The following is a 17,518-nucleotide window of genomic DNA, read 5'->3' as shown; positions in this document are numbered from 1 at the left end:
AAATCAGTACACGTGAATAATTAGGTCAAAGTCGTTGTGGGATGTTTAAATCACATCTACTACAGTGCATGAAGAGCTTGATATTTGTACAGTTCTCTTATGTTTGTTCACATTACTGTATTCACCTTTTTTTTATGTTATTTTCCTATCAAATTTCAAATTCAGGAGATTAATATAAGTTAAGAGGACTGATTAGAAGGATAGCTTTTATCAATGAAATAAAAAGAAAACTTTTATATATATTTTCATAAAAAATAAATATGAAAAAAAGTGCATTTAACAATATTTTCTTATCATCCAATGCATTTGTTTTATTATTTGTTAGATTATTTTAAGAATTATATAAATGTGAATATGGCATTCCGTTTATTGAAAAATAAAATTTCTACGTTTTACGCGATTTTTTATTCCACGAACAATCAAGGTTCACATGGTTTTTTCCATGACATATAAATATAATTTATCCTATAATCATTGTTAATTTCTACTGTTTATTCTCGTTTCTTTCATTTATCATTTAGTTTTTTTAGGTATAACTAAAAAATGCAAATATTTCCACCCAAGTATAATTTTAATTTTCTGTAAAATAATGTTCAATTTAGTCGTATTTTTAAATATTTGTGATTCCTAAAAGTAATCATATATATATATATATAAACACACACAAAAACACACAAAAACCTTATGAACTCTTTAAAAAGTACCATGATACCTTGACACTGCATACATGATACCTTGACACTACATACAGTACTTATTCTTAATAAACAAAAAAATTAATATTTTAACTATTTTTTTAAAAATTTTAATTTAAAATATTATTATAAAAGTTTGTTGAATGTTGTTATTTACTGTGTGCAGTGTTAACAAAATGTTTTCCCTTTAAAAAGCACTTGATCTAGTTTAAATGGTTACCTTCAAATTCCTAAAAGTGACCAAAGTTAAACATTAATTTAAAACAGAGTCTACTTAACTCATTAAATTTATTAAGTAAACATTAATATGATATGTATAGTTAGATGAAGAAAAAGTCCTTCAACGCACTGTAACAAGAGTCAACCCAAATCAAGAAAAGACACATGCATATACACACGTTTGCACAATTATGATGGCCCTTTTTATTCAATGAACACACTATAAATTAATCATTTTTTGACCAGAGGTGTTTAAATCTCAGAAGAAATCTCATTCACCTTGCACTCATCCCCAGAAAATACATATATACTTGAATTACCTTCTATTTCCTTCATCTCTTTTCCTCTCTCTTATCAAATACCAATGTGGCAGTCACTTTCTTATTATTATATATTGTTTTTTATATGATTGTCTCTTGTATGTGTCATCATTATTGCATGCAGGATCAAAAGCTCGAATCTGCTATAAGAAGAAAATGGAACAGGCTAGAGAAGAAAACAAGATGTTGAAGTTCTTGGACATCCTTGAACAAGATAAACCTGAAGATGCTACAAATGCTAAAGGTGTAAGTAGCCAAAGTGAAGAGAGTGAACCTTTGTCACTCTCTCTTGGGATATCATTCAAAGGAAAGATTAAGGGTAAGAGGAAGCAAGATGAGGGTATGGATAGAGGACTCACACTTGGGTTAGATATCAATTTGGATCCTGTAGATCATGCTGAAGCTGCAAATATTTCCAGCTCTGCAAGTAGCTTAGGTGGAGGGAAGGAAGAGGAACCAAGTGAGATGTGGCCACCCAGTAAAGTTTTAAAGACAATGAAAAATGTGGATAAAAGTGAAGCTTTTCAAAATGATCAGCCCAAGAAGACTAGGGTTTCCATTAGAGCCAGATGTGATACACAAACGGTTAGTAACATGTTAATTATGTTCAGAAGATAGTCATATGTGCTTGTTCTTGAAAATATATAGCTAAGATTGATTTTATTGCAAAGTCTAGAACACTTCAAATATAATATATAGTCTTAATTAAATTAAAAGAAAACAAGCCCTAATGAAAACACATATTAATTGGAAGAGAAAATAAAAGCCTAAGTTATGAAGGTGTGAAGGATCAAGTTAGTCTAAAAACTTGCTATCAGATTATTATTATTATCATCTGTATATTGCAATTTGTTTTTATATTTCTATATCTAAAATGCTGAAATTTATTTTCTTGAACTTTAATACAGATGAATGATGGGTGCCAATGGAGAAAATATGGACAGAAAATGGCAAAAGGAAATCCATGTCCCCGAGCTTACTATCGATGCACTGTTTCTCCATTGTGTCCTGTAAGAAAACAGGTAAAGGCTTCTCTTATGGCTTGTTTTAGATGATTAAAACAGAGTAGAATAAAAAGAAATATCTTTTATAGGCGAAGAGAAAAAAAGAATGAAAATTAACAATTAGTGTAGGTATAAAATTGTGCATGTAGTTCAGCACCACTAATTAAATTAATTTCTTTTATTTTCTTTACTCCTTCAATTTTTTTCTCTTTGCATCTTGATTTTCACTATTTCATTGTGCTGGTTTTACTAACTTTTAATTGATTTTAGGACATCAAATTGAGCTTAGATTAGAATCCCAAAAGATTTTAATTAACCTTCTTTTCTTGTAAATAATTCAGGTGCAAAGATGTGCTGAAGACATGTCCATATTGATCACAACCTATGAAGGAACCCACAATCATCCACTGCCTATGTCAGCCACTGCAATGGCCTGCACAACTTCTGCTGCAGCTTCCATGCTCCAATGTCCCTCACTGAGTTCAGAGCATGGACATGGACTAGTCAATTCAGCTATATCCTCCATTACCAAATTTAGTGCTCCTAATTACAACCCTCATAATGCTCTAAACTTCTCCACATACCAAATTTCAAGACCACATCAATTCTACTTTCCAAACTCATCTATTTCAAGCTTGAATTATCACCCCACAATCACTTTGGACCTTACAGCACCCCCAACAGCCTCAAACTCAAGCTTCCCTCACATGCCAAAATACTCATCAACAAACCTTAATTTTTCCTCAGATTTCTCTCCTCCACAATCTATCATGCCTCCATCACCTTGGAGCAGTTACAGTGGTTACTTCAACTCAAGAGCACTAACTCATAATATAAACCATGGTGGTTACTTCTTAAACCCTGGAAGTCAAAATCAGCCTCTTGAGCATCTCCATCAACCTATTTGCATGACCAACAATAACTTTCCTCAACGGTTTTTGCCGGATTCCATTATTGCTGCAACCAAGGCAATCACAAGCAATCCAAAATTTCACTCAGTGTTAGCAACTGCCCTCACAACATATGTTGGCAATGGAGCCAGTGGTGATACGTTAAGAGAAAACCATGTTCTTGAGAATGCAGAACTGAGCTTAAAGCTGTGTAGTGAAAAATAGCATAGGATGTGCATCATCAAGGTACTTGAGTGTGTCTTCTTCTGCTCTTAACACTCAACAAGGAAACTCAAGTATATTTCCACTACAATTACCTGAGCAATGGAAGTGAAACAGCATAAAGTATATTGACTTTAATTTTTGTATCGTTGTTGAATAAAATTAAGATGTATGCTCAAATCATGTTCAGTAACATGTTCAATAATATTAAAATGTGTATCTCGGTATGTGATATTGATTTTAGTACCGAAGGAGTCTTGACATAGCCTACAAAAGGACATGCATGAAAGTTACATCTACGGATTTCGAGGTTTTGTTTTGCCTAATAGGAAGGAAGAGTGTTGATGAGCAGTTTTCAAGGTTGTTTGATTCTCAATTCCCGGAATTCCATTAGAGATTATAGCATGATGTTGTTAAGTATTTTGTGAATTACTTTCATAGACTATATATGTTGTAATTTCTCTAGGAATATATTAGGGTGATTAAACACTAATATGAACCCGTGTGTGGTTCTTCTCTTTTATATAATGCTTTTTAATTTCATTTTTACTTTTTTTTTTTATTAAGAAGGAGTTTTTTTTTTTTTTATCAGCAATGAATTAATTAAATTAAGAGGGATACTTCAGGGGTACCTCAACCCGTATACATCAACCATATGGAGAGTGACACTACAAAAAAACCAAAAGGAAATCCAGGACTAACAGAATCATAAATGCACCCACCCCAAGCCTCAAGCATATGGGGTGAATGACGAGCATATCTAAACCACAGAGGTTAAAAATTAACAGGTGCACCATCATGACGAGGAACTAAAGGAATGGCAGTAGCCACACCATCCTTCAGCTAAATTCTGCATCCAAAATTCACCTGCCACAACATTACCACCGAACCAACTGCCATCGGCCTAAAGTCAGGTCTGCTATGGCATCTTCTTGAAGGGCACAAAACCGAGCATGGGCTCTTTTACTTTCCAGCATCAGAGGTGAGTAGCTTCGTAATGTTTGGCCCCAAGCCAGCTAGACGAATGCTAGGTGGTGATGGTCCAGCATTTTACAGCAACCCAGCTTCCAAAACGTTCCAGACGTGCCTTTGTTCAACTGCTCCCCTTTAGGTACCTGCAACAAAATCTACACCAGATTGTCCTACCCAATCCTCACTGTATATAACCAACCCAGCGGCAACCACGATCACCTGCAACCCAGTCCATTCCTCTTCCATACTAGTAATCCAGCTTCATCCCTCACAGCATCCAGTTATGCTTAGGCATCGTTAGTAGCGTGGCATCTATGTCCGCCATACACTGCCAAAGGCATTCGGCCAAGGCTGCCAAGAACAGAAGGCACAAAAGTCACCATTCCTCCCTGGACACCTCACAGGCCACCAAAATTACTTTTGATATATTGCAGTACAGGCCAGCTTAGGAACAGAGCCGTTCTTGGCCCCCTTCATTTATAACTCTCGATACAAGGCATTGGATTCAAGATCCAGTCAACGAAAGAATAATCAAACCTTTGTACCTTATGCTTCATCCATAGCCAGGATTTAAGTTGGGCTTTTTGAAACACCTCTTCTGCGTCTACAATTCTTTGCTTAAACACCACCGAGTTTCTGTGCTCCCAAATGCTCCTTACTATAGCTGCCCATATACCTTTCCACACCGAGTTTTGTTTGTTGCTGGCCTAGGTGAGCAGGAAGCTCTCAAAGTGGCACATAAGTACATTACTTTCTACAGACAAAGTGTCGATCCATCTATGACACAGGCTCCATACCCGCATAGCCAAATCGCACTCCATAAATAGATGTTGACTCGATTCGATCTTGTCATGGCACAGTACACACATTGTAGACTCTAGCATCACCCCTCTCCTACTCAAGCACTCTCTAGTTGGCAGTCTATCCAGTAGAGCTCTCCATGTTGTGGTTAAGACATTGGGGAAGGCCCTTGCCTTCCAAAGATACTTGAACACTTCACTCTGACGCCCTCCATCACTACTAGCTAAGCACAGATATGTTGATTTCACTGTGAAACACCCATTTTCTTCTTTTCCCCATACCCGTACATCTGACTGCTCCTTGTTAATACTGACGCTAGATATGTGAGTTGCAAGCTCTGTTTCCAACTCCGATTCCCATTCAATTCTGTCTCGCCTCCAACTTAAGGTCCATCGCCATACTAACCCTTCCCACGCACTTACCTCTTCCACCCTTTGCCCCTGATTCTGCGATAAGGAGTAAAGTCTGGGGAACAACGTTTTGAGGTTAGTGCTCCCAACCCACACATCCTCCCAAAATCTCGTTTTATTACCTCGACCTAGCTTCCATCCCAATTCTGCTTGGAACCATCCATCTCCTCCTTCCTCCCTGCACACTCTATTGAGGTCCCTCCACCACCATGATTGCCTTTTTAAAGGTGTTTGCATTGGCTCATCTTCTACTCCATATTTTGACTCCAAGAGCTCCTTCCATCTCCACTTAGCCAATAGGGCATAATTAAACTTTTGGATATTTGTAAGCCTCAGTCCTCCCTCCTCCTTTGGTTTACACAAGTTCTCCCAGCTTACCCATGAGATCGGCTTCTTCTCCTTCCCCCACCCCCACAAAAACCTCCGTTGTAGGCTAATGATACTCATGCATACTGAGTTCTGTGGATCTTCTCTTTTATATAATGCTTTTTAGGTTATTTTTACTTTTTTTTTAATCAAGAATGAATAAATTAAATAAAAAGAAACATTTTAGGGGTGTCTCAAGCTTTACAAAAAAACCTTTATCAAACAGGTACAACCTATTCAGAGTTAACTACAAACTACAATTAGAAACTTACATCCTCCAACAGAAATGTTAAGTCACGTGTTTAAGAATGTAGTCACTTATTCTTTTTCTGTTTTGTTAATGTTTGACTGATTAAAAGTAGTGCTCTTTGATTTCAGGACTTAATTATTTTCTTTCTTTAATCATGTATCTGATTTATTTTTTTTTGCTTATTTTTAGGATTCAATCCTTGTTTCAGTTATGATTAAGGATCATGGATATTAGTATTTAAGTTTTGAAGTATTTTAAAATAAATTGATTCTTCCAGATTTCAAGTCTTCACTCGTTAAACTTTCTTTCTCTTCAATACCTTCTAAAAAGCAACAAACTTTAATGTGAATTCTCTGTAAAACACCAACAAGAAAACATGTTCAAAGACAAATAAAGAGAACATATATATATATATATATATATATATATATACTTGGGCTTACCAGTCAAGCATCAAGCTTACAACAAGTATAAAAAAGATGAAGAATTGGAAGAACCAGCCATCAAATGAAGAGAATTCATTTAGCAATCACCAAAAGGGCAAAGGAGGAGGCTTAAAGAAAACATATCCACCTTGCCAACACTGTGGAAAGAAAGGCCATCCATCATTCAAATGTTGGAGAAGACCTAACGCCAAATGTTCCAAATGCAACCAACTTGGACATGAAGCAGTGATATGCAAAACCAAAAATAAAGTGAAAGAGGCAGATGCTCAAGTTGTTGATCAAGAAAAGGAAGATCAATTGTTCATAGCCACTTGTTTCTCAATCAGAGAATCAAGTGAAAGTTGGTTGGTTGACAGTCACTACACCAACCACATGACACATGACAAAGAACTCTTAAAGGAATTGAGAGTTGCTGATTTTAAAAGGGTGAGGATTGGAAATGGTGAACACCTGACAGTAAAAGGAAAAGGCACAATAGCTATCACAAGCTGTAAAGGTACAAAAACCATTACAAAGGATCTTTTTGCGCCAGAGATTAATAAAAATCTTTTGAGTGTTGGTCAATTGTTGGAAAAATGCTATAAAGTGATGTTTGAAAATAAACATTGTTTAATCAAAGATGTTGATGGCAGAGATTTGTTTAAAATTTAAATGAAGGGAAAGAGTTTTTCTCTTAATCCAATGGAAGAGAGGCACATGGCCTTTAAATCCAAAGAAAGTGCCACTGAAATTTGGCACAAAAGACTCAGGCATTTTCATCTTTGGGGGTTGCTTCAAATGCAATCAAAGAAGCTGGTAAAAGGACTTTTTCATCTTGATGATGACCTGACCTACTATTGAGCATGCAAATTTGGGAAGCACACAAGCAACCCTAAATAAGCTTTGAGAGCTTTGAAGAAATTGTAGCTCATTCACATTGATCTTTGTGGTCCTCAAAGAACACCATCATTAAATGGTAATCTTGAGTCATATGTTCTTTAGTGTTCTAGGAGTCCTTATATTTTTGCCTATACTTGCTTTTAATTGTGAAAGTTTATAAGTAATTCGATACTTGTTTGAGTAGAAGTAGATTTAAGTTCCAAATAAAAGATTTCCATAGATCAATTATTTTGAATCTCAAACTTTTTGTGAAAATTGGAGTTATATGAAAATATGCATGATCAAAACTATGACATTTCATTTCCATAATCAAAAAACAAGTACAAAAAAACTAAAAAAGGAGATTGCGCAAAAATAAATTGTGTTCCAATTTTTTTCAAAGAGCAAGATTTTCAAAATTTTGGGTTCATCTTGATTGCCAAATTGATTTCAACCTTTGTGGAATTTTTATCCTTTTTCTTTGACAAATTTCTAAAGAGAGTTTCATTGTTAAAAGTTTAGTAAGTATCTTAAAGTCTTTTTGTGTGCCTTTTTCTTGCTTGTCTTCCTTTTCAAGTTTTGTCATAATCTTTTTTCCCAAAATTTGGTTTAGCTTTCTTGTTTTGAACTTATCTTGTTTGTCTTTTCAAATTCCTTAAGTTTTGTTGTTGTTCTTTGAGATCAAGTGTGTTTGCCTTTGTCCTCTTTCACTTGAGAAATTTTTCAATACCAAGAAAGACCTTTTTGAGAGGATAAAATTCTTTTTGAGTGCTTTGAGTGTTCTCCTTTTGATTTCTTTTCACCAAAATTGACGCAAACTTGAAAGAGTGTATTCTAACTTCTTTTTCACTAATTGTTTGATTCCTTTGTGCAAACATTATGGGTCATTTGTCTTTAGCTGAATCTTCAAAACTGCAATCACATCACAAAGCCCACCTTTTGGGAGAACTTGTGGAGGTCAAGAAGTGAATGGTCCACAAAGATGAGGAAATAAGCCAATTAGCAAAAATATTGCAAAGACTAGAAGAAGCTCAATCAAGGCAAACTCAAGAAAGGAGATGGTAGCCGCCAAGAACAACTAGACATTCCATGCACTATGGGAGTCAAGAACATGATTAGCGAGTGCACAATTTTGACAAACGACACCATCAACACCAACAACAACCACAACATTCTTTTGATTTTGTAAAATTACCTAGCTTTAGTGGGTCCAATGACCCTACTTTGTATTTAGAATGGGAAGCTAAAGTTGAACATCTCTTTAATGTGTATAAAGTCACCGAGAACCAAAAGGTTAGGTTAGCTTCCCGAATTCTTTTAGACTATGCCATCCAATGGTGGCAACAAACTGTAATGGACATTGGGCTAAACAAGAGGCCAACCGTGGTCTCTTGGTATGATTTGAAATCATGTATGTGTGCATGGTTTGTTCCTCCTCCTTATAGGAAGGAACTCTTGTTGAAGCTCCAACGACTTCATCAAGGACCTAGGACGGTAGACGAATATTTTAAAGATCTAGAAACAACTTTGACTAAGATAAATATGCATGATAGTGAAGAGTTAAAGATCACTAGGTTTGTGAGTGGTTTAAGGAGAGAAATTAAAGATGTTGTAGAATTATATGAGTACTCTTCTTTAAAGAAGTTGGTTCACCTAGCCATCAAGGTGGAATCACATATTTTGACGAAAACAACTTTCAAAACTACTCATCAATATGGCTTCTACAAATCTTCAGGGAAGGATAAAAATAACATTTCTACAAACAACTTCTCCTTCCAAATTTTCAAAAGAAACCACTTCTTCCTATAATATTTATAACAACAAACCTTCTACGTCTACCCCTAAGTCACCCATCAAACCTTTCAAGCACAAAATGTTTTAAATGTTTAGGGTTTGGGCACATAGCTACCAATTGTCCAAATAAAAGAACCTCAAAGCTAAAAGAGGAACATCAGGCCCAACTTAAAACAAAAACCAAAAGTGAAATGAAAGAGAAAACGAAGGACAAGATAACACGGGTATCATCACTTCACCTCAAAGGTGTTTTTCTTCCTTATCTTTTTCATTACCTAAACATTTTAAATACTTGACATATTTGATTAAGAAGTTTAGGGATGATATTCAAAACCCTCCTAAAGGTTATCACCTTCTAAAAGGATTCTCCCAAAATCATTTCATCCCCAAATATTCTTTCTAAACATGGCCTCTAGCTAGAATTCAACCATGTAATCTCCCTAAGCTTAATGAACATAAGTTTGCTTCACACCTACCATATACAAATCATGTGAACAAACTCACTATAATATTTGCAGGAGTTCTAAATTCGAGGTCGAATTCTCTCGAACTTGCAAGAGTTGATTTTTAGATGTTTTCATTTATGGTGACACTTTTACTTAAAATTGGGGTTTTTAACAATTAATGGTGAGACCTAAGGAAGATTTTCACTGGACACGAACTTAACCAAGTGGCTAAGTAAGTGTGAAGGTGCAGTTCACGAAAAACAAGATATGGTGAGAATGAGATGCAATTGCAGAATTGAAAATGGGCACAAGGTAACATCAATGGTGGTCATGGCCTCCCAAATGATCCACCATACTCATGATTATGAGTGAAACCCAAGAGTAACAAAGAAGAGAAACTAAGAGACAAACACATAAAATGGATTGGAAAAATGGAAAAGCAAAATGGAAAGGCAAAATGGAATGAGAAAACTTATGATGGTGGGTGAGGAATGTCACGCCACTTGGAGGGTGATGTGCTCCAAGATGAGTGTGTTGGCCGCCACTTGAGAGCTTCCCAAATCACTCAAGATAAGACCTCAAACCTAAGAGGACATAAGCCTCACTAAGAGCTCACACAATTTGTGCAAAGTTTCTTTACTTCAATCAAATTCAACTTGTAAAATACAATGAGGTAAGCCTCCTATTTATAGGTGAAGGAGCCTTGGAGAACAAGCATGAAGGGTAAGATGGGAAACGCAAAAAAAAAGGGCAGCCTTAGGGTTTGACTAAGTCAAACCCGCACCTTAGGCTTGTCCTTCTAGAAACTAGGTCAAAATCCCTTCCTAAAGGGCTAGGAACAAGATAAAATGTTAACTACACCCCCTATTAAGTTAAAGGTACCTTATTCTAGCCTATCTTTGCTATTTGGACCCCTAAAGTGAGCCCAAATTATTTACAACATATTCTATCTTTTAAGATGACCAAAAGGAAGAACAGTTGATGCTCTGGTTTATGTCCATCTCCTCTGGTCGGGTTCATGAGATCCTTGGTGGGGTCTTGAATTGTTTGCTGAGATGATTGCTCATCATGTGCTTTGTCTTTTGCTTCCTTGGTCATCTTCATAGCTACTTGGTTTGTATCAGATTCCTAACATCATAGAACCTGAGAAATCCAAACATTTTTCCCCATCTATGGAGTAGGATTTATAGTCCAAGTGGTGCAGTAGTAACATGCGGTCGAAGTGGAGTACTAACATTTAGTCCCAGGCTCAGTGGTGAAGAACCAACATGTGCAGTAGAGTCAAAATGTAGTCCATGTATATGTGATAGAAGATAAGAACTTGCTCCATGTCGTAGAATAAGACAAGCATATGGTCTAACTGAAGGGGCTTCACCCGAATGATGATCTTCGAATGAACCTGAAGGAACCTGGTTTCGAATTCCATTCACTGCAGATTTTATTTTACTTTCTGCTTCATTGTTCCAAAGTTACATACGAAATTTTATTCCCGCTTCATGGCGCCAAAGTTACATATGGATATAATCCGTATGTAATTACCTTTGGTTTACATACGGAAAAATCCATATGTAATATCTATTTACATACGAAATAGAATCCGTATGTAAAAATTTGTATGTAATGTTCACTTTACATACGGATTTTGATCCGTATGTAATAATCTGTAAATAATTCGAGATTTTCTTGTAGTGAGCTAACATGTTCCTTGTTATTGTCTTCTCTCCCCTTCTATTTGATTTTTGATAATTTTGTTTCTCGTCTCTCATGTATGGTTGTTAATATTTTGTTTCTCCTCCAATTTATACTTTGGAATATGACATGTACCTTAAAACTCTCAAGTCTTATCTTGTCTAGTTTCATCTTTGTTCTTCTTGTATTCTTAACATCATAGAACCTGAGAAATCCAAACATTTTTCTCCACCTATTTAGCTTCATTGATATGAACACTTCTTTTACCCTTCTCATCTCTAAAAAATTATTTACATGTCATATTCCCCATAACGGTTAGAGAAGTTTGAGAAGAAGCATGTAGCGCCTCCCATTTGATTATGTTCAATTCCTTAACTATATAATACTTAATATTTGGTCAATTTGGTTTCATAAAGTTTCTCTAGGAAGTCTCTTGCATGTAAGTAGAATTTTTTTATAAAAGTATAGTTTGTTCAACAAAATCTTTTAATATTTTCTATGTATTTTTACAAATTTTAATAAAATGTTAAGGATGAAAAAGATTATAAGCCATGAAAATTTGAGACTCCAACTTTTATTTTCTATTTTAATATTTAAAAAGTATTCTTAAAATATGAAAAGTGTTAACTGAATAATTCTTTATATGACTAACACTACCATCTTAGTTATCATAATAATAATAATTTATACTTATCTATACCTATATATAAAGGAGATTCTCCATTATAACCACTTTTTTGTGTACATAAATTTCTTTCAATTCTACCCTTATTTAATATATCTCATTTTATTAGTACAATGGAGTATTTTGTCATTTTATATGAATTACTTAAAAAATAAAACTATTTTTTAATTTAATACTAGTGTACAATTTTTATACTATTCCCCCACTCTTTCCTTAATTCCTCATTTTAAGTAAACAACAGAAAGAAAGAAAGAAAGAGCATACTCTTACACACATTTTCACATCAAATCTCACATATCAAATAAAATAATCTTCATTTACAATCACTCTCTTTATTCCAAAACCATTATTCTTTTGTATCTACTATCAAGTCAATCTTAACTTTAACGTGAATATCATCACACTCTCTGATTCCAAAACTATCAATGGAAGAAGAGAAAAAACTTAAGAAGAAGAGAAACTCAAAACTGAAGAAAAAAAATTCTTTAATTAATTCATCACTTTTCTTTTACATGTTTTTTTCATTTTTCATTTTTGACTCATCCAAAATTATTTCTATATATGTTAAGTAAAAAGTAGAAAATCAAATGTATATTAAGAGGATTCACTTTATAAACGTGTAGATAATTACTTTCCATTTTATTTTTATATTAATATTTTATTTTATTATTTTATGTTTTAGACGAAATGGTTATTAGATGGAGACTTTTTGACCTGATTCTAATTATCAGCTAGGTAGAAGCATATATGGCGTCAACCTGATGACAGCCACTTATATTTAATTATGAATTGATTAATTAACAATCACGTATATAAATTATCATAATGAAAAAATATTTTATTTTTATTTTTATTATATACGTATAATTAATATTTTTCTACATTTTCCTACCTAAAGAAAAAGTTGGATTAATCTAATTTTATTTTATGTGTTGTCGAATCTTTATCAAAATAAATTCAAATAAATCACCCTGATAATTTGTGAGGCAAAGTAAAATAAAGATTAATCTTTACACTGAAATTAATGCATTGACAACATATATTTCAGAATTAATGTTTAGACAATATAATTAATTTTATATAATATTCACAATTTAATAATCTTCATTCAATAATTTTGGTCACAACATAACAACAGATAAAGCAGATTAATTAAATATTACAAGACAATCATTCAAGACAATCATTCAATAGAAACAAATTTTAGAGATAAAAATAATTAATTGTTATAATAATTAAATTAGAGACCATTTTAGAGGAAAAAAAAAATTTGGTTTATAAATTAGTTTCTATTGCTAATAAAAAAAAATTGTTAAATAATTTTTAAATTTGTATCTTCTTAGCTACCAAGGTTTTAACTACCAATTATTTAGATTATAAATTTAGTAGCAAAAACATTGATAGTTAATTAGATATCAATTTAGAAACTATTTAACAATAATAGAAACTAATTTAAAAATAAATAAATTAATTAAATCTCTAAAATTATCTCTAATTTAATTATTATAACAATTAATTATTTTTTATCTCTAAAATTAAAACAACCAAAGTGTATGAGACAATGGTAATGGTGGTTTGGAATTAATAGGAGCAGTGACTTTTCTGGCAACTTGATGAGATAAGAATTATTATTTATACTTAGAGTATAAGGAATTTTGTCCGTATATAGAAATATATATTATAATTTTACGTGACATTTGTAATTTATCATATATATATATATATATATATATATATACACTAGCGGGAACACAGGTACTGACATGCCTGTGTATCCGCATTTTTTATTTCTATTTCTTTAGTATTTTTTTTATTTTTCAAAAACAATTTCTTTTAATAACATTAAAATGAGAAGTTAAAGAGTATACAGTTAGTAGTGTGTATCCGCATTTTTTATTTCTCTTTCTTTAGTATTTTTTTATTCTTCAAAAACAATTTCTCTTAATAACATTAAAATGAGAAGTTAAAGAGTTTATAGTTAAAGAGTAGGTTAATAAAATAGTTAAGAGCAGTAATTAAAAGTTACATATGGTAAAGAGAATGAATGAATTTTCAAAATTTAAAATTCAAAATTACCATTTGAATTCAAAACCGTCTCTCAAGATAGAAAATAATTAAATAGAATTTGAGTTTCATATTTTTTATAGTTTTTAATATTTTATTAATTATGGGTAAAAATATATGTATTTGGTAATAGTTAAAATTTATTTAAAACTACAAACTCAACCGAAAAAATAATTAAATAGAATTTGAGTTTCATATTTTTTTTAATAATTTTTAATATTTTATCAATTATAGGAATTAAACCAATATTTTTCATTAGGTCTATAAACAACCAATAATATATGACAATCATTACAATACATATGACGCCATTAAACAATACACCAAAAATTCATCCTCAATTGTTTGAAAAATATTATATACAAAAGAAGAAAATGCAATGAAATCTGCTTCTCTTTTCTTCACCTTGGACCCTTGGACCTGTATAGAGACTCGTTTAAATTGTTCTCATCTTTCGCACCCAAATATAATGTTCCTTCGTGTTAGAACCTTACGACCTTACGATTGGGAGAGTGAGCGCGACAATCCTTCTCCGATTCCTCTATTTTGCTATGAATATTAACTCTCTACAGTTAACAAATAAAAAATAAACAAAATATTAGTATAACATGTAAAACATAGATTTAAGAACACGATGACATACCTTCTCTACATAATGCTCTCTGGTGAGAGAACCTATTTTGAAGGTGGTCTCTAAAATCATAACTTTATGAAAAAAGTTAAGATGATTTCAAAAATCAAAACCTAAAAGAAGAAAATATAGAGAAAGAGCAAAGATAAAAGATATGGTGATGACAAAAAACTTAAAAATCAAATTGGAAGTAACTTTTCCGTAAAATATGAGGAAATGAGAATATAGTTTAGTTTAGTTATCCCTCTAGTCACATGTTTCAATCACAATTTCAGAAGACAAATTAGTGTTTTACAAATTGAAACGCATATAAAGAGAATTACCTATTGTTGTGATGAAGTACCTATTGTTGTGATGAAGTGCCTATTGTTGTGATGAAGTGCGCAACTTTTGAGTCTTTTCGTTCCCTCTAGTCACAAACTTCAATTACAATTTCATGAAACAAATGTCAAATTAGGGTTTCAAAAAGATTAATCAAAGAAATGAAAAGTATGGTAAAAAAAAGAATGTGTTATGTGTAGTGGAGAGAGAAAGTGGGAAGTAGGTACCTATATAGGAGAGAGAAAGTGGGAAGTAGGTACCTATATAGGAGAGAGAAAGTGGGAAGTAGGATACGTGGATTATGTGTAGTGGAGAATCATAAAATCTGTTTCTTAAATCAATTTTAATAAAGAATCATAAAATATGTTTCTTAAATCAATTTTAAAATTCTACAATTTTAATAAAAAAAGAATATCAGTTTATATCAGAAAAAAATTCTACAATTTTAATAAAAAAAGAATATCAGTTTAAATCAGAAAAGTAACTTACCAAATCTCCACTCTCCTGGTCCACAAAATATTACAAATATCTTTAATTTTTTATTTAATAGAGAAGAAGATCTTTAAAACAGAAAAAATAACTAATCAATCTCTCCCCTCTCCAGTTAAATAATAACAGATAAAATAAATTTATAAAATGAAAACAAAATTAAGAACAGTTAAGAGGGAATCCCTTTATTTATATAATATATATATATATATAACTTAAATCATTTATATTTTGATCACAATATGTTAGTAGGTATATTTAAAAAATATTATATCTTTTAATGTAAATTCGTATTTATTAAAATGAATGGTAAATATATGTTATCTAATAATATTATTTATTTAATTTTTAATATTAAATATAATTATAATTATATGTGAAATATAAAAATAAAAAATATGTTTACACATATGCAAGAGTATTTGTGTTTGCTCTTATTATAATAATAATAATAATTTCAAGAAATATAACATCACGATGCGCAAATCATTCTAAAATATGAACATATATTTTATAATAAAATAAGTATATAATTTCATTATATAATATATTTTATTACATGTGAAATATTTATTTGCTCCTAAATATATACAAATATAAAATAGGCTTAAATATATTTTTCATAAAAATTTAAAATCACTTCTTAGTCCTTATATAATGTGTGTGAACTTTTGTTTTAGTCTATATAAAATATTTTTCTTCGATTTTCCTTTCTCTAAAATTTTAACTTACTGTTTTTCATTCGTAATATTTATTTTTCATGACAAATAAATAATATTTATTTTATGAATCTTAAGAGTTTTTTAAGTGACATTAACCAACAATACATTATAACAACAGTATTTATTTCTATCATTTAATCCTTTTTCAAGTTAATTAGTGTTATTTAATACTAATATCAAAAGTGATAATTCTCAATTTTAAAGGAACCGATATTTTTTTTATAAGAATCAAAATCAAAATTCACACATTTGACAAGCACTAAAATCATAATTAAGCCTACAAAATATTAATTGGGATTAGATGTTTAAAATTTTTTTAATCACAATTAATATGGTGAGACTTTACCTTCCTTTAGAAAGCTTGGGAACAGTGAGAGGATGATAAAGTAGGTTATATGAAACATGATAAAACTTATCTCAGAAAACATTTTAATTAATTTAAAAGGTGATATTAAATTTATTAAAATTTGTATAATTTATTCTCCTCTAACTTGAAATAGGGACTTAGTTTTAGAATACACTACACTTAGTGAGTGCTACTTAGTTTTTTCAGAGTGGAAGAAGTTGCGACCTTTACACCATAAAATAATGGGTGGTCGGGATTAGAAGTTGTTGATGTAAAGATTGGAGGTAAGAAACGATCAAAGCAGTATAGTGCTTGAAGGGATGAAAAACAATTAGCGGTTAACAAATGGTTTAACCATCCTTTGACACACGTCCAATAGCAAGCAACACTTGGCACTGCTAGTAACCCCTACCAATAATTCCAAAAACCAGATATAACTGCTTTTGCAATAGAACACAGAATTAAAATTCCCAGGCTCTGAATCTTTTGGCATTCACATATTTACAGGTATGTCATCTTCGATCTTTCTCCATATATTTATCTTTTCATGGTTTCATATCATAGTCTATAACTTACCTATTCAAATCTAGAAACACTGTCAATAAGTGGTAATCCAATCTGTCTCCATTTATATCTCCGTGGTTTCATGATTTCTAACCAAAGTCTATTGTTCATGCATTACAATTTAAAGGCATTTCATGAAACAATTTGAATTGAATTTGCGGTTTATATTTTCAGTTTCCGATTTATGTATCCTAAGATCAACAATTTCTAACCAAATATTGTAATATAAATCTCTCGTTATGACGGATTGGGGGAGATGCCAACTATGGCCTATCGTCCTATATTATATGGGAGATGAGTAGTTATTATCATAA

At 32.0% G+C, this 17,518-nt stretch overlaps 1 pseudogene across 1 annotated transcript; it reads left to right on the top strand.

Moving 5' to 3' along the window:
• Positions 1-1,292: 1,292 nt before the first annotated feature.
• Positions 1,293-3,601, top strand: LOC137809631 (WRKY transcription factor 72A-like; annotated as a pseudogene). Its single transcript, XR_016519030.1, has 3 exons — positions 1,293-1,819; positions 2,143-2,256; positions 2,580-3,601. The product of XR_016519030.1 is annotated as a WRKY transcription factor 72A-like (transcript).
• The last annotated feature ends 13,917 nt before the right edge of the window (positions 3,602-17,518 follow it).

This window comes from Phaseolus vulgaris, chromosome 2, assembly GCF_051622355.1.
Source record: "Phaseolus vulgaris cultivar YP4 chromosome 2, ASM5162235v1, whole genome shotgun sequence".
Taxonomy (NCBI): Eukaryota; Viridiplantae; Streptophyta; class Magnoliopsida; order Fabales; family Fabaceae; genus Phaseolus; species Phaseolus vulgaris.
This window is presented reverse-complemented; position numbering and strand designations above follow the sequence as displayed.